The 26,353-nt window shown below is 38.6% G+C and overlaps 1 pseudogene; it reads right to left on the bottom strand.

Moving 5' to 3' along the window:
• Positions 1 to 3,353: 3,353 nt before the first annotated feature.
• LOC128938684 (centromere protein J-like) overlaps positions 3,354 to 26,353 on the bottom strand; it is a 28,947-nt pseudogene continuing 5,947 nt past the window's right edge.

Raw genomic sequence — 26,353 nt, 5'->3', positions numbered from 1 at the left:
CTAAGAAAACTACCAGAGCACTTCCAAGAAAAACACTGACTTCCTAGATGCAGAAAAGAATGACATGCCAAAAATACCCTTCCACGCAAAAGGTGAAGCTAAAAATAAACAAATCCCTGGAGGCTGGGCATTCTTCATGCAAGTCTGCCCAACTCAGTTGGTGGTTATCTACACCTGACTTCTTCAACTCTGAGCTAACCACACAGATATTTCCTCTGATAAGGACCAGAGGCCCACACCCCTGGCTGTCTGAATGGAACTTGCTCTGTTCACAAGTCACTGCATATTTTAAATGTGAAAAAACTGGGGCTAAATACTGGCTGTAGCATGTTTTTGCTAATGCCAGGAAAACCTGTGAAAAAACAAAAGTGGTAATTCCCAAATGTGTTCCATCTCCTTGAAGGATTCATGAAAATTTCATTTTAAATCCTCCAGGACAAAAAAACATCGAGAAGTAGCTATGTGTGTTGCTACAGTTTAAGCACAATATGCAGTCACACTTAATTTGGATTATTTTGGGGTTATTTTTGTTCCTACAGCTGTGAGCTATAAATGGTAGAGCCATGCTTCTGGTTAACTGAGGCAAGTGGAAGGTGGAGAAGAGAAGGTGTGAGAATCAGCCTGTGAAAAACAAAGTGGGATGTGTCAGAACTCATCTGTGAAGGACTCTCAGCTATAACATACCTGACAGAGATTGTCATTCATGCAGGTGAATTTCCTGCCTCCTTGTTTCCAAACCCAATGTGTGCCCTTTATGCCAAAAATCCATTTATTATTATGCTATAAAATAACACCTGAAAAAAGTGCATGTTGGTAAAACAATGGTAGAATACAAGTTGGCAAGAGGTGCTCAAAATCTTCAGTAGGGTCACCCTTGTGCACAGCTCTGGGGACTGCCTTGCACATATTCCCCATGTGTCACACATTGTGCAGGGCCAAATTATCCCAAAATGTTTCCTGCAAGTAGAGTCAAGAGTGCTTAATGAAGGAAGCAAGGAGCAAGCAGCATAATAACAAAATTGTTCCTTATTTAGTTTACAATTTAGAGGGATTACTTATCCACAGGATTCAAGGATTCAGTAACAGGTTATTGAATAGTAAACGGTGATTTATGGCTAAAAGATGTGAGCAAAATCTGTTTTCTGATTTACTACAGAAACAAAAAGAATGTCAGCATTTTAACTGGAAAACAGGGACCTTTTGTTAGAGGAATTCTTGGAAATAAAAACAATGGTCCTTTATAGAACATTGGTATTGTATCTAGTTTCTCAACCAAACTGAAAACACTAGCAACATTAACTTTTTTATGATGCTTAACTAAGGAAAAAAAATCAATATAGATCTGTTTTTGTCAGCATATGGTAGAACAAACTGAAATTCTTAGTGAAACACATGGAAAGGAATGATGCCTTAATTTTATTTTAGAGTTTTATTTTACAAAACAAATAAAATATATTAACTGTTTCAGTAGTTGAAAGCAGAAGTGCTATGAAGCAGTTAAGGAAAAACAATACAATTTTATCATTACACCAGCTGATATCAAACTGATCACAGCTTCATAATTAAATTGATAAACTGAAGTATGTCTATGATCAATATCAGCAATGTTTCTTGTGCTTTCTTTGAAAGATGCTCTGCAATTTTACTGGTGGTTTGTTGATTGTCTGTGCCTCTGGAAACAGAAAAGAGGGAGCAATTCCATAATGTTGCCATTTTTGCACTTAGGTGTGAGAAAAGGCTAAAGCAGATGCTATGGGAGCATGTTTGTTACTACAGGAATTTGAAGAGCATAAGGAGATAATTAGATATCTCCGTCAGTGGGCAGGTAATGAGCTGAGCTCTACAAGAGAAGAGTTTCAGTGATTTGGAAAAATTCACTTGACTGGAAGTGTTGAAGGCCAGGTTGGATGGGGCTCTGAGCAACCTGATCTAGTGGAAAGTGAACCTGCCGATGGCAGGGGGAGTTGGAACTGGATGATCTTTAAGGTCCAGTTTGGGTTTCCAACCCAAACTATTCTATGGTTTTCTCACAGGCAGTCTATGGGGAAGGCAGTTGAAAGCAGCATCTGATAAATTATTAATCCCTCTAAGTATCAAGTGCCATCCAAAGAACCTTACAGATGGAGAGATTCACTGACCAGAAATATTTTTGCACTATGGGAACAATAAAAACAGTAGTGGAAAAGGTTATTTCAAAGACAAAGCAACACAGAGGAAGGACTGTTGGAGGAAGAAGAAGGATTCAGAAGATCCAGATCTTTGATCCAGAATAATCACTAGGATGCAATAAATGTTACATTTTATTTTCAAATGTATGAGGCAGAGTTTTTAGATTATGATCATATAATTTTTTAATAACTTTGGTTGGAAGGAGCATCCAGAGCTGTGACTGTTCTCTCCACTCCTGCTCAGGTTTTGGTCTAATGTCCAGCTCGTGATAAGCCTTGATACATGCTGGAAAATTTTGCTCCAAAGAATACAAACAAACAGAAAATATTAATCATTTCCACACAATTTTTGATGATTAACTCAGGAAATAAATACCCCATGTAGATTTATTTTGGTCAGTGTGACGGTGGTCACAAGGATTGCAGATGAAGAGAGAGGCGAGAATGTTGGTCCATGATCAGAAGGCTTGATTTATTATTTTATGATATATATACCACATTATAACTCTACTAAAAAGAAATAGAAGGAATGCTCTCAGAAGGCTAGCTAAGTTAAGAATAGAAAAGAATGAATAACAAAGATCTGTGTCCTGGCAGAGAGCGAGACCCCACTCTGCCGTGAGTGGTCAGTAAATCCAAAAATCCACAGGAGACCAATCACGGATCCACCTGTTGCATCCCACAGCAACAGATAACCATTGTTTACATTTTGTTGCTGAGGCCACAGCTTCTCAGAAGGGAGAAAAATCCCAAGAAAGGATTTTTCACAAAATATGTCTGTGACAGGTCAGCATAAGGCAGCACTGAATATATTTGGGGTCATACAAATACTGTATATTTGGGCTTTTTATAACATAGTTACTCATTGTAGTGACTTTCACAACAAATTGCAGAAAAACTAGAAAAAGTGTGATCAGTACCATGAAAGAAACCCTTTGGTGAGACATACTGTGGGCATTTGTTTTAGTGTTGAATACACAAAAAGGGCATGACTGCCTCCCCTTCAGTCTTCATTTCATTCAGGTAATGTTATTCCAATCTCAGCACCAGTTGCTGAGCCAAAGTAATCTCAGCTCTATGGATCCATCCATTCATTTTCACAAGTTAGATCTTCCTAACAGTTCTGACCTGCCAAGAATATGCCTTAAGCTACATAGGTGCAGTGCAGCCTTCTGCAGGGAGGAATCACCTCTTGTCTAGGATGAGATTACCCTCCTCATCTTTGATTTGGAGTCATCCAGTGGAGTACTTGGTTTCCTGTCTGCTGTTGCAGAACAGAGTTTTCACGGTGCCATCGAGGCACTCCCTCCTGCTGAACTGTGCAGTGTGACTCTCCCTTTGGCCATCACTGAACACCACTATTTTATCTCTGTTCCTGGAAGAAGTAGCAATGAGTGAAGTGATGAGAAAACACTGTCTTTTATTAACCTGTCTCGCGGAGCTGTCTAACACAACTCAATGAAATAGGAAAATAATGTCAGGTGGAAAACCTCAGGGTTTACATGGAATGGCATTAGAAATCTGGTCTCACAAAAAAACTTCAATACGTAAAATAATAGCTAATGGATGGTGAGATCCAAATTTTACATGACTTCATGAAGGGATCTCAAGGCATTTTGCAGGCAGAAAACCCATTTTACAGCAGGAACCTTCCTCCTCCTCAAAAGAGATATGTAAGAGTCCCAAAGCTTTCTTTTTATTATTTTGCATGGAGGAATAGAGAGACAATACAGATTCACAGAATGTGACTAGGAAGACACCCACAAGGACCCTCAAGTCCAATTCTTAAGTGAATTCCTTAAGTGATCCCTTTCAGGGATCAAACCCACAGTCTTGCTTTTAATAGCAGCACCATGCTGTCACCAACTGAGATAATCTCAGTCCTAGCCCAATGTTAGAGGGGGAGCCAAACACCTGGGAATAGAGCTCAGGAGCCCTCATCCTGAGTCCTTTAATACCCACATTGCTGACACTGACAACTGGTGATCTCCCAGCTACTCTGGACAGTGTAAAGTTACATGGAACTAAATGAGGAATATTTCACAGTCATTTTGCCTGGTGGTGAATTGTCACCTATTATTCAAGGTGGAAGTGAATTTTCAGTGCTACATTCTTGCAAAACCCTTGTTAGATAACAAGGGTTATCTCACAAATCCTTTTCCCCTTCATCTGGAAATTTCCCAGCTATTCAAAATCCAGCCATAGTTCTAAATGTCAGTCTTGTTGTACCTGTGTCCAAAGTGTGATCCCTGTTAGTTACACAGGATTTACTTTTCTACTTTTACTACTGTGCCATCTGGGAAAGAAGTTTCCTTCAGTCCATCACTGCAGAGGCATTTCACTGTGTGATCTGGGAACACAATTTCTTGTGTGCCATGGGGATGATGTTTTTATGTACAGAAGAAGATGTAATAGTCTGTCTAGTGTTGTTTCAGGTTGCCTTACAGAAAGCTAGGTCAGGATTTTTTTTTTTTTTTTTGACATTGTAGTGAGGATGTAAATTATATTTACAGTACTGGTAAAAGAAATTAAAGAATTGCATAATCAGATAATCAGAATTGGAAGAACTACATTTACATTTCATTATTATATTTGCTTTGTAGGAGGAAACTGAGAAGTGGAGTGATGGAATATGCTGAAAGTGAAATGCAAAAGACAGTGTGAAATGGCAAGAAAACATCCAAACTGCTGGAGTCAGAATTCAAACTACACTTTCATAATAGAAATAAATCTGCACGTACAGTTCACATAGTGAGGTCTTGCACACCTATCTGATTATTAGGGAACTGCAGCACCTCCAGGCCATCTGGATAAGCAGTGTGAGTTGTCTGTGTGTCTGCATAGTAATAAATCTGGAAGGAGAGTGAGATGATAGCAGCATATTCACAATATTTGCATAAGCAGATTCAACCATAACAATGTGCTCAAAAGTAAGCCATCTTTAAAAAGTCATTTCAAGGTCATATTCTGCATCTGTCATCCATAAAAATAGCTATGTTCACATTGCTGCTCCTTCCTCTCATTCACCCTCATGGCTGTGTCCAGATGATGCTACTTTCACCTCTGTAAAGTGCAGGAGAACAGTGTGCACATGAAAGTCATCTTCCGACCTCTATGCTCTCATCCATGAACTATTAATTTTTAAAAATCCCAGTGCTGCAAAGGCCTCACTAATTTCCACTTTAGCCCACATTGTTATTAGCTGTTTTTATTTACATAATGCCCATATGGAAGAAACCTCCATGCTACCTACTCTACAAATGATGTATGAAAATGTATAAAAACCAGTCCTTGCTTCAGATGGCTGCCCATGCCCCTTGCCTTTGTTCAGTCTCCTGCTTGACTACCTACCTATTTTTTCATTTGATTGTTACCTTCATGCCTTTCCTCTTCTGTCTTTTTAGATGAAGCAGTTTTACTGCTCAGGGTTGTTAAACCAACACCCTTCCTCATCAGTTACTCTCAGAATTGATAGATATAGATAAATTATAGAACCTTGCTGGAAAATCAGTTAATCATTTTATTTTCCTTAAAGAAAATGAAAAGTTACCCAGCACCCTCTGATCTGGCATGATCTTCTTTACATCTCCATTGGAAAAGCTGATCATTGTCATGCTTTCATCAGCACCAATCTCCTTTTTAGTACTGTCGTGGAAAGTGAGGATTAGGTGTCCATCAGAAAGCTCCTCTTCTACCTTCAAACACACAAAGCATCCAATGCAGATGAAGTCAAAGGAAATGAGCAGCACCACACTCATTGCCTTCCAATTAAATTGGGTCTTGAAGGAAGTCATGCGACATCTTTGTATTTTGAAGGTTATCTCTGCAGAACAGGCATTATTTTTGCCTCCTTTGTGTGTAAAAGAGGACAAAAGAAATTTTCTTTTCACAAGGTGAACTTACTTGTAGCGCATGTTCCAAGTTCTCACCCCACAACTTTGTTTTAATGTTAAGCACAATAAGGTGCACAGCCCTGTGGCAATAGGGAAAACAGTCAGGTTTCTTCTTGACCAACATTAGTGAGTTATTGACCAGACTAATTTCATATATGCTTGTACATCTTCCAACACAGGTACACAGATCACTTGAGAGATGCATGGTTCTGGACTGTGTGAATCAAAATGACTGAACTTGATGAATTAACGCAGATTGCTGATATGGTAGGTTAAGAATCATTTCTTTCCAAGTAGTCCTGTATGGACCTTCAGTACTACAGAATTAATTTTGGCTGCATGCACAGACCTAATATTTGCTTGACACTTCTTATCGACAGCAGGCAATAATGTCATTAATATGACATTCTACAATATGCTCTTCTACAAAAAGGGCACTTGTCAGAGAAGACTTCATACCAAGCATAGCCTCTGGTTAATAATTTTTCCTGATGATACTGTAGCAGATGTTTCTGTTCAGGATATATCAAATACCATGGTATAACTCTTTTGGTAAGATTCAAAGAAGGCAACCAGAAGATGCACTACAGCTTTGTCATACTGTTCCAATCTAATCAGAATTTTCACAAAAAAGGGAATATCTCCCAACCAAAAAAAAAAGCTATTTTCTCTTACCTTTTCATCATGATTCTCTATTTTTTCCAGCACCTCTTCCCCATGCTTTCTCCTTCATTGATGTAACTTTGACCTTCTAGATAATATTGATTTTGGAGGTTGTATTATGAAAACCTCAAGGTCAGTGTTACATAAACAGAAAGGTTTTAAAAATATGTTCACTAACTTAAAACAATGGTGTAAAAAAAATTTATTTACTTTCACACACAGAGGAAAGATTCCCTTCTTTTTGGTATTACCTTGTATTTGCAATGAATTTTTATATTTTATTTGTAACCAGAAATGTTGCACATTAATTCTAGTTTTCTTCCATTTGCAAAGCAAAAGATAGCAAAGCAGAAGTCAAAAAATGAGGTGATAAAAGTGCATTCTGACAAAATTCTGCTGCACAAAATGGAGAGAATAAATACAGGAACAGAGAGCAGAACTATCTCTGGGTGTTGGGTTACTGATTCACAAAGAAAGGTATTTGTATTAGCTAGAGTCTCTCTTCCAAAACAAATTACATGGCTCTTAGCTGTGAGGTGGTGCTATCTCTGTAACTAAGGGCTATTCTGGATGCTACAATTCCAGTTTACCATTACCATAAATGCTCTTTGCAGTCTGGCAGTGTAAAGGAGCCTAAAGTCAAGTGACATCTGGCACACAGCGTCCAGGGCAGTTACGAGCTGATGTTAATTACAGTTTAAAGATGTGGTGAATTTTGAATTGTGGGATCTGAAGGAATAGGGAGAACTGCTCCCCACAGGGCAATGATATGCTTCACTAAATAACTATAAACACCATGCTTAAAGTTGCCAGATCCATCTCTAAAGCTGTGTCTACTGCATAGCATAGGAAGTGGGAACAGAATACTTTCTTTTTCTTAGTGTGCTTTATTTCTCCTCACAGATGGAAGGAACACAATTGCTGCTCATGAAAGAACTGGAATTTTAAGTAGCTCAAACCTTTATTTCATCATCCAGAAAAGCAGGAGGACTGTCTGTAGATACTTTGTTTTCATAAGCAGTTATGCCATTTCTCTAGTGTGGGGTCAGAAAAGCCACTTTATTCTGAGCTCTTAGCCATTTTCCTGTCTTTTTAAGAGCTTCTCCTTCCTGAGACAAAATTAAAATGTTAACTAACAACATAAATCTATTAATGTTCAACAGCTGTGCAGAACTATATTGACAAAGGAATCCAGCCTATTATTTGAAGCCATTGCAATATTGTTTTTAAGACTGCACTTATATAAGGAGTAAAGGCAAAAAAATAAAGCCAGGAGAGTATTGTTGCCAAATGAATGGGAGTTAGCATGCTGTTTATGAAAACTAATACCACAGACTCACTGTAACTCTATTTTATAGAGTTACATGGTGAAATACCTCTCTTTCTTCATTGTTCTTGCAGGGTGCAAAGCTGTAAGTGTCTTTCCTGTAGTTATGTGAGAGGAAGATGTCTTCTAAGCTATATGAAATTGGCCAAAGTGTCCCTGTAAGAAAAATCAAAGCAAAAAGGGTCCTTAAAAGCACATGAAAATTGTGAATAACGTTTCCATACATATCTCAGAAAGGCTTTTTAAAGATGTTAGCTCTCAGAATCTTGCAATATATTGCGACTTGCACTGATAATGTTTGCTAACAGCTTGTCCATCCTCCCAAAGGTGCTTTGTCCTGGACCAAAATGAAATGCAGTCTACATTCATAGTCCCACCTCCTGAACCTCTGGGACAAGAAACTCACTAAATAGGTGGCAGCACAATCTGCTTTCTCTCTCTTGTAAAATATGAATTTGACAATACTTCTAAGAATCATAGATGTGTTTCAGTGGCTCACATTATCTATGAGTCAAGAGCTGGGGACCAGTTTCTCCAAGTCATCTGCAGACCACTGTAAGCAGACAGGAGACTTCCACAGATCTTACCTGTAGCCATGATATTTTCTGAAAAATCCTTTCCTTAGGATTTTTTCTCCTGGGAAGCTGACAGACCTCAGGAACAAAATGTAAACAATGATTATCTGCTATGGAATGCAACAGGTGCATCTGTGATTGGTCTCAAGTGGTTGTTTGTAATTAATGGCCAATCACAGTCAGCTGGCTCAGACTCTCTGTCCAAGACACAAGCCTTTGTTATTCATTCCTTCTTTTTCTATTAGCTAGTCTTCTGATGAAATCCTTTTTTTTTATTCTTTTAGTATAGTTTTATATAAATATAACTTCCAAGTTTTTCATAAAATAATAAATCAAGCCTTCTGAAACATGGAGACAGATCCTTGTCTCTTCCCTCAACCTAAGACCCCTGTGAACACTGTCACACTTGCCTTTTACACAGGAAGGTGAGCTGGGCTCCTTAAAACAACCACTCAGATGTGAGAGAGCTCCAGGTGACTTCCTACCACTATATCTTCTTCCAGTAGGAGAGAGCTGATATACAACCTGAAGAAAAATGGAGAGGCCCTGGCTTAGAGGTCATGCTTCACTTCAGTATGGGAGCTATCAGTGATGTGGCAAGAGCATGCTATACACTTTTAGCTCCTTCCTTAGGAGCTTAGCTGTCTGTGTGTGGATATTGTACAGGTATCTAAGCTTGGTTCAGACTGTTGCAGAGAAATAAGGGAGGATGGAAGAGCTGGAAGAAGCCTCAGACAGCGCCAAGTCCCCCCCAGTTCCCCTATCCCTTCTCTTGGGAACTGTGCTTCATTTGCTCCATGGTGGCTTGCACTGCACATTTGCTCCATGGTGGCTTGCACTGCAGTAATGTCTGTGCCTGGCCACACACCTGGCTTATCCAAATCCCAACCCTGACCCATGGGATGACTTCCTGTCATGACTCCATGTCTGTCTCATCACTATGGGCTTTGACAATTGGGATTTTGGTCTGGCCCTTCCTTCCACACCCAGCCTGCCCTCCTCCCAGGCTTTGGGAAAGGCAGAGCCCTGCTGGACTCCATGAGCTGCCCCTGGTTCTCCAAGCCCCTGGCCTCGCTGGGAACCACTGGCCCATGCAGTGCCCCAGTTCTTGGTGCATGTGATCACCCCTGAACTTGTTCTGGGACAATGGGGGCAGGTTTCAAAGCACACACTCACACTCTCCCTGCAGGTGTCTAAATAGCTCAATGTATGAACGGCCTCTTAGACAATTACTGACAAATCTGCAGTTCCAGGGAAAGAGGGCCAAGCACCAGCTATGTGAGGATCAGGATCCCAATACAGATTCTAAACAATACAATATAAAGGAAATAAAGGCAGTTTAAATAGACCTTGCTGATAGCTTACTTTGTCTGTTTCAATAGGTGTCAGTCTTCCCTGATGAAGAGTCCTCCTGCCAGCTGGTGCTGTGCTTCTAGCAATGGAGCAGTTAGATGTTTTCTCTTCTTGATGCTCCTTTGTCACTGATCTCAAAGGATCAGCTTTTTGCACAGAGCTATTTATGTCCTAAAAGGAGTAAATACATTTGTATTAAGTTAATATAAACATCTCCAAATCATGAAGTGGTTAAAACTTTAGGAAAATGCTTAATTGTGTGCGTGGGTGTATCCACAGAGACACACTCAAGCACACACACACATTTTATGCATAACTCTGCATTTGGGGTCTTGCTTTGCTTCCCACATTTCTCTGTGCTTGGACAACAGTGCAAGTCAAATCTAATCCAAGGGGCAGAGTGTGAGGCCAGCAGCTGCTGAAAGGCTCTCATCCCTCAGTCCCACCACCCTGCCAGCTCTCTCTAGGTTAGCACAACTGAGCTGAGCCCAGTAAAGTAAGCACAACAGTTCATTTTTACTTGCAGCATGTCCAGCCTTTCTATGTTTTGATCTCAAACATCTCCATCAATCAAGGCTGACACAAGACTTGTAGGACCCTAAGGGATGTGTGAGCCACAGAAGGGAAATGAGATGCAAAAATTTTCAACCAAACTATAACAGTTATTTAGACTGAAAGATCAAGGAGACTCAAAAGCACTTCCCCAATTTTTTATGCAGACCTTAGAGCAGAGCACAGAGTAAACAAAATATTCCTGCATGACCACCATGAGATACTTGGGATTTACAGGACTTACACAATGACTCTCAAGTGTTTGCTTGAGAGTGCATTATGCATTTGCATAATGCATTTGCATTATGCAAAGCTTCCAAGTGCATTACGGTAAGAAACAAAGAAACAATCAAAAAAAAGTTGGAAATGGCACCAATAACTCTGATTTTGAAATGACTCACACACTGAAGAGTGGCTGCTTGAGAAGATGTGTGTAAGCTATTAATGGAAAGAATATATTTGCCATCAGCTTAATTTACTCAAGTCCATGAGCTATTGCTCAAGGGACATGGGACTAGCAAAGCACAGACAGGAAGACTGCACTGCTCCTTCTCTGATAACAATGGTCAATGTTTGGTAGCTGTAAAATTTTCTCCATGTGATCAGTGAAATTAGGGGTATCTGCTGCTGCTGTGGTTGGTGATGCCTTATTTATATTAATAGATGACATTACAATTTAATGTATGCTTACAGGGAAGAAGCCAAGAAAGCAATCCTATTGCAACACAAGAAAACTGTAGGATTTTAAAAGGCTAAATTTTTCCTCCAAGCATAAAACAGTTTTCAGCAAGAGAAAGGCAACTGATTACCTCTTTCAGACAAGGTTGTTGGAAAGTACATAAATTAATAGAATTTATTGTTAAAAAGAATATAGTTTATATTTGACATTTGGTGATATTTTCTCCAGGCAGATTGTGTGGATATGCCTGAGTTCTTCAAACATAATCAGGTTTTCAAATAAAAGTGGATGGGCAAACTGTCAAAATATGCCTGGGACTTGAGCTTGAGACAAAAGGTATAGAACTGAGGTCCTTTAGGACTATTTCTGATGAAGAGATATTAGCTCAGAAATTGCAGAGATAGAAAGAAAGAAAGAGTACACAATCAGTCATTTCATTGCTAAATATCTCAAGACTGAAACTGCCAAATCATTTAAAAGAACTTGAAAAGCCATTGCAGCAGTTTCACAGCAGCCCAAACCAATTTCAGCCCAGATTGCTGGAGTCTCATTCCTTTTCTTCTATCCCCAGCTACATTTTTCCAGTCACTCCTTTATGAGGCAAGAGCAGCTACAGAAGGAAATTAACCTGGTTCATTGAGTAGAATCAGGCAGAGATGAACTCTTTTCCTGCTCCCTGGTTAGTTTTGAGCCATCTGGATCACCATCTTCAGAAAGTGCCAACAGGGCCACAGCAGCTCAAATATTCATCAGCTTCAGCGAGACACAAACATGTGGCAGCATTTGTTTTCATGTGGTTTATTATAGAAAGAATGTTGCAATTGAAGCTTGTAAAAACCTTACATATGACTTGTAAATAGAAGATACTTTATGGCCAGATGTAGTCAGAGAAAGTAGCACTGTTTCCATGAACATGATGAGATGTATCAGCCAATTCAGCAGATGGAGCATCCATGCAGAACAGTTCTTGTTACACATGCCATTGTAAAAGCCAGATTTCATTGTTTATGCATTGCATACACTAGTTCACCTATTTTTAAAGAAATAATATCAAAGGAATCCAGACAGGCTTACATGAATCACATGCAGTCTCTGTTTTCATTCAGAGGAATGTCAGTCTAAGAGATCATTTGAAAATTCAGAGCCATCACTGTATCCTTGGCAACCACTACAACTTTGCTCTGTACTTTTTAAGAAACTCAAATACTAAGTATTTGGACTAATCACATATGACTGGGTTCTTGATAAAGATTCCTTCAATTCCATCACTTTCATAAACAAAGCCATCAAATTATCTCAATTTTCTTCATTAGAAATATGTGGATGACCAGTAAATGCAGACATTTTCACAGACCTTTCCTACTTGAGGGTTAGTAATTTGTCAGAAGAATGCTCATGAGCAAGGAAATAACATCCTCAAAGTCATCAAAATCCCTTGGAAGATTAGAGAGCAAAATCCATCTAAGATTGGAAGTAAGCATATTTGACCTTGGCTGAAACATTAAGAAATGCTATAGGTATACCTTTCAGTGGAATTCCCCATCCCTCCTCCCACTTCCAACCCTTCCAGGCAAATAAACTCATCTTTTTTCACAGAAATAATGAAAATTTATTCACAGATGCATGTTGGGCGGGAAACTGGCAACTTGTTCTAGCTGATGAGCTGCATTCAGAAATCAAGTTGTTTTCAGAGTGTTCATGTTAGTAAGCATTAATAATTAAAAAATAATAACTATTTTGGCCCATCTGCTTGTTCTTTCATAGTCTGAAAGAATTACTAATGATGTGCAGTTAAAATGGACATTTCTCTTACGTCACTAAAGAAGCACTTGAACTTGACAGTTCCTCACCAGCTAGGTCATGTTACGGCACAAATAGAGGTCTTCCTTAGAAGTACTATAGGTAACCAGAATACATATTTTTCAGAGATGTGGACCATCTCTTGGTTATGTTTTTTTCTTTTACTTCATAAAATCATGTCTACAAAATATTTGTATCTTTAACAAAGATACAAACTGATAATTATTCTGACTTACCAGCTCTTTTTGTCCATATCCCAAATTCTATTAGATTTGACCAAAAAAAGAAAAGTCAGATGGCAATTTGTTCTCGGTTACAGCTGATTAAACTCACCAGTCCAAGCTAGCTTAAACTTACATATGTTATAGAAGACATGAACATCTTCTTCCAGCCCTAGAACCATAAAATATTTTAGGTAGCAAAAGACTCATCAGTTCCAACCATTGACACAGAACTTTTAAGTCCACCACTAAACATGTCCCAAAGTGCCATATCCACTCATTTTTAAACAGTGCCAAGGATGGTGATTCCACCATCTCTCTGTTTAGCCCATTCCAATCCCTGACAACCCTTCTGGTGCTCAAGGTTATCCTATTCACTTAGATGTGTCCTTATGCTCAGTTTCTCAGTTTTGGATAGAAGTAGTATGATAGGTTTTTTAACCTACATTCAAAATTCAGAATTATTCAGATTCACAGGATCTGTGAGGGAAAGCATCCACCTGTTAGCAAAAGAGTTCAAATGCAAAGAGAATGCAAGTGAGTCACCATGTGCAGATCTATTGCTATGACATGGATTTTGGGCTTCTGTTTAATGTTCCATTTACCTGAGACTTCAATTCTAGAGTCCAACAACTGGCAGCCACTCCATTCACTGTAAAGTCTTTCTGTGACATCAGATCAGATAAAGAGCATGTGTCTCTGTCAAACATTTTAGAGTTCACTCAGGACATCTGGGCACTATGCCAACCAGTCTAGCTCATGCTTGTGCTGGATTCCAGTTGGACTGGATCCAGCCCTGGCTAGATGGCGAAAGCCCAGATAGCAGTGAGCCCAAAAGTCTGCTGTCCTCAACTCCCCCTTCTCTAAACTGTTGCTGAAGTCACAATTTTTATTGCCCATGGCTGTGTGCCATAGGAGGAAATTATCAATATCTCTTTTCATATCTGGAACCATATAGAATTCACTGAATTTACTGTCTAGCGACTTTCAAACACAGATGCACTGTCATGCTCACTATAGTGGAGCAGTTGCCTCCCTTCTCATCTGATATCTTTTACATTTCATTTCAGTCTCTATACAGGCAGAGAGCAGAGTGTGTTGGCTAATCTAAGTTTTCCTGTCGCCAAAGGAATAGTTTCCAGTAAAGAAGATGAATTTCAGAGAGATTGTACACTTGAACAAAACATAGATTTCAACCAAATCTGACCAAAAGTGAGAAAAGGGACTTGTAATATCCAAGGTGTCCATAATATGAATCAAGAAATGCAAAGCCAAAAGAAAGAAAAACATAAAGAGATATTTAGATATCTAAATTCTAAACACTGAGATGTGTTAGAAATGTGGTAAACTGGCTGTGGAGGAGTAGTCATGGGCACACCAGCCAGAAATAAGCATCTGACTTGACATACTGAGCTAACTTGTCACAGCTTGTAAAAATCAGAGTGGTTTTCCCACTGAGTTGAACTGGGAGAAGGACACTGTTACATATTGGCAAGTAAAGCCTGGAATGGCAAAGTAATAGATTTATGTTTGCCAAGGCAAGGGGATTCCCTGTAAAATCAGCCTGTGGAGTAGCAGCTGCAACAAGTTTGGAAAATTCTTTGAAAGCAACACACAATTCAGCTAGGTCTAGAAAGGAGGGGGAAAGATGTTTTTTCTCCTGTTACTGCAAAACCAGAAGAAAATCTACAATTCATAAATTCATATTTATGCATAAGCAAGAAAATATGATCATGCTTATACACACTGTCATTTGCATAAATTTTGATTCCAAATAATGTTCTTTTAAATATGTATTTGAAGCTCTGGAAAAGTGACTACTGGTAGCAGGAATGCATACTTAATTATTCACATCTCCAAGGAGGTGTTTTTGCAAAGATGTCTTCAGCTCCACGTGAGAGATGATGTAGCTCTTGTGATTATCTCTCCATGAACTTTCTTCTGGTGTGGATGAAGATGCTGTCCCTCACAGAATAGCTTCTGAAACATAGTGGAGAATTTGTTATAAATATGTAATTTTAAGTTCAAGTCACACATAGTAGAATCAGACAGCCTGCAAAGACATCTGACTCAAAGCCATTGTCTTTTCATAAAAATTATGACATTTAAACACAATAAATGAAATTCCACATGCTGTTCTGCTAGCGTCTGAAAGTCCCCAGTATCAGACAAAAACTGTCTTGATACTAGCATCTTCATATAGAGTATCCTATTATTACTTTTACACAACAAAAATATTCAGTGTCTTGAGTTATAGCTTTACATCAGCAAAGTGGTAGAAATAAAACAGAAATCTGGCCAACAGCAGAAGTTACTTAGCTTTTTTTATCCTCGCTTTTATTGGAATTTTTATGTATTTTGATTTTGATGCCTGTGACTAATCTTTTTTTGTGATCTTCACAATCTATAAAATGATGAGTCATAAGAGCAGATAAGTTTGGGAAAAGTAAAAATAGAGTGAAATTTAACTTCAAATTACATTTTAAGTGAAATGTAAGTGTTAGGTGAAAAATTTCATTCACGAGTCCATTAAAATCAAATAAAAAAAGATACACAAAACTCCACTCCAATAAAGCAAAGGACAGGTTTGTTAGTGGTTCTAACATTTTTTGAAGATACCTTACTAGAAATTAGATTTGAAAATTAGAGAAATGCCTAAGAGAAAATGGCTCAATTTCATTTTCTTCTAGGTTCAGCCATTTCATTTCTTATAGGTTCTGCAGAAGTGTAGGGTTCATCTCATCAGACTATACCACCTAGGAGATAATTGTTTTTTCTAGTTTCCTTGACACACATAGGATGAAACTGATCCCTCAAAGCATGTATTTTTCTCCCTTGAATACACACAAGGGAATGAAATGATCCACTCAACCCAAATTTCACGTTTCTTTTGAATTCTAGTGTGACCCATTTAATTTCACCAATACTTGCTCTCTCCTGTGTAAAAAGTGAGTAACTTTAATTTCCTTTAACTCCCCTTCAAGAAGTTACTCAGTTATATACTAATGGAGCAAGTAAAACCCTACAAGTACATTAAACAAGTGAAATATTGAATAAAAAATTTACAAGACACTCTGTAAACCTGTGATTAAATCATTTTGATTTCCAGAGATTAGCAAAGACATTTACATTAGCCAGCTGTATTTTCCACTCTGTTTATTCCTCCTGCTTTATCCCAGTGTAACTCCTATTTAAGAATTCAACTTGTGCTTCTGCAAGGCAAGCCACTGATGGTGTTTCCTTCCAAAAAGTTTACAGCAGTTTAAAATTTACAGTTTAAAATAAGAACTAAGATTTAATAGAAGGTCCAGCTGTATTTTTTCCAGGCTGAAGAGATGTTTTATGGAACAGGTAAATGGCACTATATATATAAAGAGTGGAATTATTTTCAGGAGGCTTTTTAGGAGGCTTTAATTTAGTCACTGAAAGTAAATTAGTTATCTAGAGTTCCTTCCTGGTTAGTGGAGGGAGATATCAGACCTCAGTGTCTATGATAGGCTGGCTGTATCACCTGGCAAAGCTGCACACCTCCTGGATAAAAAGGCTAGGTGGAAGAAGGCCACACAAAGAGTGTATTTTAACATGGCTCACTGTAGAGCTGACTTTCCTATCTTCAGGCTAAGCAGGAAAGGAGGGACAGCACTCACACATGACTGCTCCAAAGAAAAACTACTGAATTTTTCAAACAGTATTAAGCAGAGAGTATCTGCCACTACCAGGGTCTCTGATTTTCTGTCCATGAAAGTTATGGCTTTGGGGTTTTTTTCTGCTTTCCGTCTCTGATGTTCTGAAACTGAGCTCATCTCAAAGCTCCATATTCTGCCTGGTCAGCAACTCATCCTGGTCTCTCAGTTTGCTGCAGGCAGCATGCCAGTAGGGCTCAGTTCTCTGGAACTCCTCCTGCAGTCCAGCAATCTGCTCTTTTAATATCTGTCAGTGAAAAAATAGAAGTGTGCCATGACATTGCCTGCTCTGAACTAGGCATGCCCACCTTACATATCCAGAAGCAAGCATGTAGCCTTTTGTTCTGCTTAAAGGTCTACAGTAGTAAAGTATGCAATAAAAAAATAATCACATTTGAAATTATTTCAACAAAGAAACCCACTCCCTAAACAACAACAGAAAAACTACTTTGCAAACTCCTATATTTAAAACAAACCAGCTGTTACAAAATGAGCCGACAAAAGCCTGTGCTGAGGAAAACCACAAAATTCAAACTCATCTTGCAAATAATCAGCATTAAATGTCAACTAATGTCTTTAAGAAAAGGCTAGCAGGCAAGGTAGATTTTAATGACAAGAATGTCAGGTAATCAGATCTTCATGTGGTTAAAAGGGGACTGGAATACTTCGATCCTTCTCACAAACAGCAGGGGATTGCAAAGACATAATTTTCAATTGAATTGAAAATGAAAGTAATGAAATTGGGAGATGACGTTTCCATATGCTTCCATCTCCATTATTTTTGCCTTCTCCCTTCTTCCTTCACCCATGCTGATGCAAACACTGGGTCCTTTTCCTTCAGGGCACTAATGCTGGATAGTGCAAAGAGAATACTGGTGAAGTCGAGCTAGAAATGTGCAGTTTGCTCTGTACTCAACCAATTGTTGAATGCAACCCTTTCTCACTTTGCAGACACTTGTGTGTCTGCCCATTTGATCCTGATTACATTCCTTTCTTAGCTGTGAGCTGCCACCTCTGAATTTGGCACATCCAGCCATTTTCTAGAAGCAGCAGACTTCTGAAGTTGGGAATTACAGAGATAACTAACCTCAAAATATTTTGGCTTTGTTTTGTGGAAAATTAAATTTTTGAACCGGCCCTCATTATGTATTTCAGGTGGGAATAAAAAATTAAAGCAATTCTATCAAATTCCATCTCTAGAGCTAGGCATAGTTAAGAAACACAACTATTCCCTGGCAAAAATTCTCATTTTTTTTCTAAACTCGTGAGAAAAGAAAACTGATGTTTTAAAATATTGTGCAGCGAGTATATTCAAAACATTTAAAATCAAAATACTAAAATGGCCTCACTGAAACATTTCCTGTTGAAAATGCAACTTGTAGACAATTATGCAAGATAAGGAGAAAAAACATTTACTATGTGTATGGTCCAAAAATATGTATCTCAAAAATGTACAAATGAAAAATAAAGTATAGAAATTTTGAACAAAGTACTATGTTGCCAGTTTTAATTGTTCTGAAACTTTTTTGATCATGAAAGTAATTCAAATTGTCAGTTTGCTGTCAAATTTATCAGTTTGGTTTAGATATCCTTTTACAGCAGAACATTGTTCCAGACATTTCTGAGCTTTACTTTTGCCCATTCTTTTATTTTGTAAAAATATGTCTTTCAGCTGCCCCATCTCTGTCATTGGCTTCACATGGCTTACCATTTTTTTTTCTCTGTTTATCAGTGATTCTTTTAGAAAATTGCCCCTCAAGTCATATTATGTCTAGTTGTTTTTAATAGGGATAATGGCCACAGATAATCAGAGATGATTTTATCACTAAGAAGTCTGAAATAAAATCTTTAAAAAGATAGAATCTCCTGAAGGAATTTAGAAAAAAAACCCATAATAAATGACTTGGGGATGTAATTAGGCAGGTTAGATTGTTAGACACAGGGCTAGATATCATAAAAATACCTCAAAGCCAAAGATCAGGATAGTTAAAAAAAAAAATAATAACAAATATTCAGCACAGGAATGAGAATGATGGCCATTAACTGTGTTGCACATGGCACAATGAGTCCTAATATTTACAAGTAGGAAAGTTCACTATGCAGGAGTTGGAAACTTTTCAAGAGTCAGCTCAGCAGAGCAAATCAGTACAAGGAAGTATGAGGAATGTGAGAATATTTTAACATCCTTAAAAAATGGTAGGCACAACCTAATTTTTTTTCTTATACAAAAGAAAGGGATGTACATTTAAAACACGAGACAAAGCAATATATTATTAAAATTAAAATCTTCACTGTATATCTAACTATTCTAAAGAAGTGGCATCAATTATTTGCCATGTGTAGAAAATGGAAAGATACAGGCAAAAACACAAGATGTTTGTATGGAAGGATATTAATTGATAAGAACTGAATATTTATTCTACAGAAGACAGATTACTTGCATTTCTTCTGATTTCACATGTTCTCCAATGACTCTAGCTGTTCCTTTGAACTTGCTCTGGGCAATTTTTTCTTTCTGCAGTAAGTGAGCTTGATCTCTATTGTATTCCAAAGTGTGAGTCAGCTCCTGGCTCCTGACAGTCTCGAGCTGGTCTATTCATGTTCTGTTCACAAAATAAACAAGGAGTATGAAATTGGCATATGAGACTGTAATGAAGGACTGTCTTCAAATGTACCTTCTTTGGGCATGATCTTTGGAGGGGTTGGACACGTCCCTCATATGCTGATACTGCTGGGAGTGGCAAGCAGTTATCAGCACTTGTCAAAATTAAGGTACTTCCTCCCTGGGAACACTCATGCATGCGTTCACCTGCCAAATTTCTTCCATTTAGCAGCTGGAAAGAATTCTAATTGAAATTTTTGACAATATAATGACTGTGAACTTAGAGGCTTTTAAGCATGTTTTGTATTCAGATAGCTAAATTAGGGCAGACCTGTGGAAGGCACAGCTTGTTGCCTGCCAGCACATCTTTGAAGCCCTGCAATCATGCAAAGCTGGGGACTGGGCTGTACTTTCATCTGCCCAGTCATTACTACAAGTCAGATTAGCCATGGACCCAAATGAAATGGGATAGAGTATTTACTTTCCACAGGTAAACACGCTCCAAGAGTTAAATGTGGGTGTTCAGAAGAGATTTGCCTTTGACCTCAATGGCTAAAAACAGGACTGATCTGGAAGCACACTAAACACTCAGAAACATGAGTCAAATACAAAGAAGAATACAAATCTTTCCATATCCTCAAGCAGAGCTTATTTATTTGACTGTGATCTAACTTCTTAGTTAATTTTTAATCTGACATGAAATTATTTGTGATCTTCCTGCTAACAAATAAAAAGTGAGCTTCCAGCTCCATTCATGACGTACAGCCACCATCTGTCCTTCACTATTACTCAAAAAGAAACATGAACTATAGGCATATAACCTCAGCCCTGAGGCAGCCATGACCTCATGTTTCCCTCTCAGTAACAGAGTTTAGCACCTCAGGAGCAAAATGTGAAAGTTCTCACAGCTACTAAGAGAAAAACAAACTCCCTATATCCTGCTGCTCTTTGTAATTAATTATCTAATGTCATTGCTGTTGCTGTTTTCTATTCTAAATAAACTTGACTAATATTCTGGTTAAAAGCAGGATGGAGAAAGCCTCAGCAACAGTCAATATAAGTATTAATTCTCCTCAAAATAATCAAACTGAATGAGCAAATAGAGCCCATGTGTGATTATGTCTAGCCTCCATATCCAGACTAGTTACTCTGAAATACAATGCACTATAAAAACAGTAAGGTGCAAGATCTATGTATGCCATTTTCCACTGCGGATTGAACAGTACTGTGTAAAGTCAAGGCTAGAAAACAGGCCCTGACCAGAGGAAATGCAATAACCAAGGATACCAGAAGCACTTGTTACACTTCTTTGGAGCTATTGACGAACAGTTCATAACCCAGCTATAAATTACAAATAGGAGCTAGGTGCAGAACACAGAAAATACATTAGAAATGGCTAAGCACTTTGCATGGACTGAAATTCTTGCTTGCATGCCAGGCACACCTCTGCATGAGGAAAATTGATACAGGCCTGCCTGGGAAGCAAGAACATACATGAAGCAAAAGTCTTTTTTCTGAGACAAGGTTTTTCAGTGAGATGCAGGTAGGAAAAAATTAACCAACCACCAATACGGTGTCTGCTGCCATTGGTCCAGAAAGTGTGCAGATTCCACAGTATATGGAAATTGTGCATTAAAAATGGCAAATAAGCTGCACTTGTTGGAGGAACAAGAAAACAACCATCACAGAATCCTCTGGCTGACACCCAGTGCCAGCAGAACAGCCTCAGTGCTGCAGGGGTGGAGCCACAGGCTGATGCCTTGAGCACGGTCCAGGCTGTCTTAGGCACCAGACACACACAAGACACTGCATCCCAACTGGCTTTACCCTCTTGCTTATATTGTTTGTGCCTGGAAAGGTCTGAAAACAAAGTGCTTGGAAACAAAGGAATGGATAGGTTTGGGCAGGTTTGGGCATGTTGTGCTGCTCTGAAAAGGATTTTCATTGCTTCCAGCGAGCACAAGTTGTCACGCAGCACAAGTGAACTGTTATCAATGGGCAGTAATCTTGGGCTCCTAACAGGGTTACTGATTTAAAAATGCAAAGCAGATTCTTGGATTGCATAAATCAGCACGGGGCCAACACAGCCAGGGAGGACAAGCTGCCTTTTGCAATTAGTTTTAGCTCATAAATTAGAAAAAGTGAGTGAAAAGATGTACACATTATACTGGGCAGGCATTTTTGGATAAACATCTGTGTGGAAATGCTAGAGGCTACTGTGGCTAATGACATGAATAAATCCATGCAAGCTCTTTTAAAAATATGCGTTATTATGAAAAAGCCAAAGTAATTGCATTGGTAAGGCAGCACAGTCAGCAGGCAGAGAGTACAGTGCTGGCAGAATTTGGCACTGCAGTAATTCTGCACCAGCACATCACTCCACAGTCAAAATTTACAGCAGTAAAAGTAAAAGCAGCACTTAATTTCATTAGTAGTTTCATGAATTGCCAGATCCCACAAATACATCTGGAACACCTATCATGGTCAACAAGAGATACAGGAAGGATCTTTAATGAAATCATTAATTTTTAATACAGTGTGAGCAATTTGCTGAAAGGCAGCTAGAGGAGAAAATGATACAAACAAATAAATGTAAAATAGCCTTCTGCACTACTTCCATCATCTTTGAAAAGAAGAAGAATGGACAAGCAGATCTGAAAAATAACTTTTTACTTTGCATAATTTACTTTGCTCCAAAAACTAAAAAAGCCAAAAAACTAAATACTAAATACTAAAAACTAAATACTAAATACTAAATTATGCTAATTTTGCACCAGTTAAGAACTAATTTTGAAATGCAAAGAGGAAAAGAATCCCTCCTGTGTTTATAGCAGATGGCACCTACTAATTTCTAATAGATTTCATCACATTAAATATTCTTATTTGATTGTAAGTAAGCTCAATTTTTATTAGAGGCATTTGTTTAGCCTACATTAGTTAGCGCTGCGAAGACACTTCCATTACAAACCCCATAATTCCAAAATTATTCATTGCAGGGATTTTGTGTTATTTTCTTCCATGAAGATGTAAACAAAAACCAAAGCAAACTAAAACTTTTACAGCATTTAATAATTACAAATTACAAAGGTGGCTCTCTTGAATTTTCAACTTAAATTTATATGGTAACAAACACATCCTCATTCTCATCAAAAGAGTAGTATTCCTGAAATAAGAATGCTGTTGGCATTGATGTGTGCTCTACACTTTTTGTTAACCTCAGAAATATGTGCTACCCTGATGTGAATGTGAGAAGTTTATCCTTTACTCTATCAGCAGCCTGATTTTATATTAAAAAAAAAAAATAGCATGACTTCTTACTGCTCTCACTGTAATCCAAAGATATTCGGCAAATTATGGGAAGCATTTGACATTACTCAGCTTTAGACCCTAACTGCAGAAGTGTTTTGAGAGCTGGCCTCCTTCAGTGAGGTGCTTTACTTTTAATCTAGATGGCTAAATAAGTGTTTCAGTTCAAAAACAACACAGATGCCCCTGGAAAGAAGCTAGCTGGTAAGTAAGAATTTAGCAACCTGTTTTTAAGGATACTGAAAGAAATATTTTATTCACTGCACACACAAATCAGTTTCTTGTGTGTACACATTTACCTACAAAAATGTGTTGCTTCTTCTCATGTTCTTCTCTCACCACAGTCAGTGAAGGGATTCTTCTGTGGTGTACATCAGTCTGCTAAGAATGCTCCAGGTTTCTTCTGGACAGGTATCTATGATAATACCCAGAACCTTTATGTGAATATTTATGGACCCTCACTATGTTTTTAAAACCACTGACTTCATCATAAGTGCAATAAACTTTATTGCTTAAGCTATCAAAAATAATTTATGTGTTTTGCCTAATTATGCAAGTATTCCCTTCCCATAGGTCCTAGTAGTGCAATCCAAACCCTACAAATTCAGCAAATGAAACAGATTTGGTGTATATTAGTGTCAGTAGCTGAACTCCTTTTTAGGAATGTGAATGCCACGTGATGGTTCCTCTTAAATACGAATATAACTTCCAAAGAGGCCTCAGGAAACCTTTTTTAACATAAGTCTGACACAGAGTATAGTGTGCTTAGTGGATTGTGACAGAGCAATTGAGAGCCATCAGAAGTGAATATTTCTGCCCTGGTGATTATTGCAGATAGGAAAACTTACTCTGACTGATCTTACATAAAGAGAAAGCAAATGGATCTAGGATGAGGAATCAAGGTGTGGGAAATCATTCAGTGGAAACTAAGAAATGTCAGGAACCTGTTTAATAAAATGGACTGCTGAAGCAGGATACCATTTCATTACCAGAAGTAAGATCAAGAAATAAGGGTCCATAGCTGAGAAACATGGATTGACCAAAAAGCTGGGACCACATTAAGGAAAAACTGAGTGAAGATGTTCTTAGGAAATTGTAACATTGTCACTGATCTGAAGCTTTCTGTGTCTTAGGAGAAAAAACATGCAAATTTGGGAGGTAGTTTACCCATTTTTTAAAAAGTCACATATGGTATCTCTGAGGAACTTAAATAAAAAATGTGAACATTTCACTGTCAAAGGGCGAGTCATACCTAAGCTACAGGGAAATCTAGCCCTGACTTCAAGGATTCATTCAACACTGCACCCATTTCATGGGATCAAAAGTCTGCACCTGAAGGTGAACTTCCAACAACAGACTTAGGAAGCATGACTAGCGATGACAGAGAAGCTAGGAGCTTGCAGATGTATACTTCTCTCATCTCTGTTTTTTCCAGTATTTCTGAGAAATACCGACAGAGGTGGGCATATAGCTAGGGAGCACAGGCAGAATGAGTCATAAATCCAAGACAAAAGCTTTTCCCCGATGAAAAGTAAACACAAACCAACACTTGGGTAGTTCTTACCCAATGCCTCTGCAAACAGGTTTTTTTCTACAGTTCCTCCACTTCAGGGGATTCTATAATTTTGAAACTAGGAAACTCCACTCTTGAAGATGGCAGATGTAAGCTTTTAACATTGCTGGCCCTCTTCCCATTCTTTGACTCAAGCTCATGCTCTCTCCTTTTCAATCTTGTGAAATTAAATAGGGACTGCTGAAAAGAAGAGGGAGCCTTGCTCCCTTTCAGACCAACAGCTCCAGCACTAGAATCACTTCTGCTTCTGCTGCAGGAGACATCTTGTTGACCTGAAATTGCTTGAATATATATTGTTTTCTTGGTGGTGATCTGCTGCATCTCAAACAGAGATTTTTCTTCTGTTCCACTGGGTTTATTGCTAGGATAATCACCATCAGAAAGATCCAAATGTCTGTCAGTGTGATCTGCTCCCTGAGGCACATGCTGGGAGGGATATTGAGCATGGTGAGATTTGGGGTCATCATCACTTTTTGGGGGTAAGCAAATTGACTCACAGGAGAAAGATGCAATTTCCGAAAACTGTTCCTTCTTTTTCCACTCTTGCTACAAGGTTGAGGATGAACTTCCCTTCTCCACAGCCTCAGGTGAGCTACAAGTAATTGATATTATCTTGTCATTTACCATCTTAAGCCCAGTACGGATTTGCCTTGGGTTTCTGAGTTCTGGCTCCCCAGAACAACTTCCTGTGGGCAGACCTGAACCCACTTCTGATCCTGTGTGAATGCAGGACCTGTTCTCCACTCTGCCTCCTGGATATGATTTGTATCTACATCCTACACCATACATACAGAGGCATTATGCCTCTGTAGGACTTCCTAGGGAGTTTTTGCTCCCTCTATGAGATGACCTTCCAGAGGCTGATCAACCCTACCTAGGTCCTTTTGCAGAGTACGCTCTACAAATCTTCCAGCAGTTTTGCCTGCTTTTTCTAGAGGATTCATGTGATGAGTCTCTATTTCCTCACCTACTTGTTGGTTTGTGTCTGTCACTGTCTTGGGACATGGTTGCAGGATTTCAGGCCATCTTCTCTGTGGTGAGTCACCAAGATTTTCCTTTGAGTCTTCATCTCCCCCATCTTATTTTTCTTCTGCACTTTGTTCAACTACTTTTTTTTTCACAGTCAGTCTTAACCTTTGTCTCCCTGTCAGCCAAAGCACAGTCTGCTTTTTTTTCATGTGTATCCATCTGCATGGAGCTACTGACCTGCAGATTTAGCTGAGCACATTCCCCTGACTGCAGTATGCCTCAGTTCACTTGGTCAGACTAGGACAAATGACCCCAGTAATTCAAACCAGCTCTTCTGGTTTGGAATGCTTGCTGTCTTCTTTTAAAGGCTTCTTTTTAATTTTTCTGAGCCTTGCCATGCCTTCTCTCAATTTCAGAAAGACCTTTGGGTGTGTTATTTTTGGCTTCCTCTGGAAGAAAATAAAAATTAAATCCTGACAATCACAGACAGAATCATTCTCCAGAAAGGAAGATATTTACAATAACTGGAGAAACTGAGACACCAGAAATCTGAAAGACTCTGGGTACAGATCACTGAGTACATAAGAAACAGTCCTGACATGCCAGGGAAGGTGGGAGAAACGCTGTTTTAGAAGCAGTCTCTATGTGATGTCTCCATTCACTCATTCATTAGTAGAGTCAAAGGGTTAAGATGGTGCTAAATGTCTATATGATAGAAGATAAGAAAAGTTCTGTCCTTCTTTGTTTTCAGGGGAAGTTTCAGTAGTTTTTGCAATAATTTTTAGAGTAGTTTTCCCAGTAGTTTTTACAATAGTTTTTACATAAATACATCATTTTGAAATGTTGTTTTGCCAAGGAGACCTGGAGAAAATTTCTGAGTGATGAAACACACAAGTGATGGAACTTCCAAGTCACCAAGCTGAACCAAATGCCAAGTCTGACACCTAGAGGTGTCAGGCATAAGCTCATCTCAAACTGTACCCATGGCA

The sequence above is a fragment of the Melozone crissalis genome, unplaced genomic scaffold, assembly GCF_028551555.1.
Source record: "Melozone crissalis strain CALT ecotype California unplaced genomic scaffold, PUWL_Pcris_2 ptg000027l_1, whole genome shotgun sequence".
Classification (NCBI taxonomy): domain Eukaryota; kingdom Metazoa; phylum Chordata; class Aves; order Passeriformes; family Passerellidae; genus Melozone; species Melozone crissalis.
Note: the sequence above shows the minus strand (reverse complement) of the source record. Positions and strands in the feature narration are given on the sequence as shown.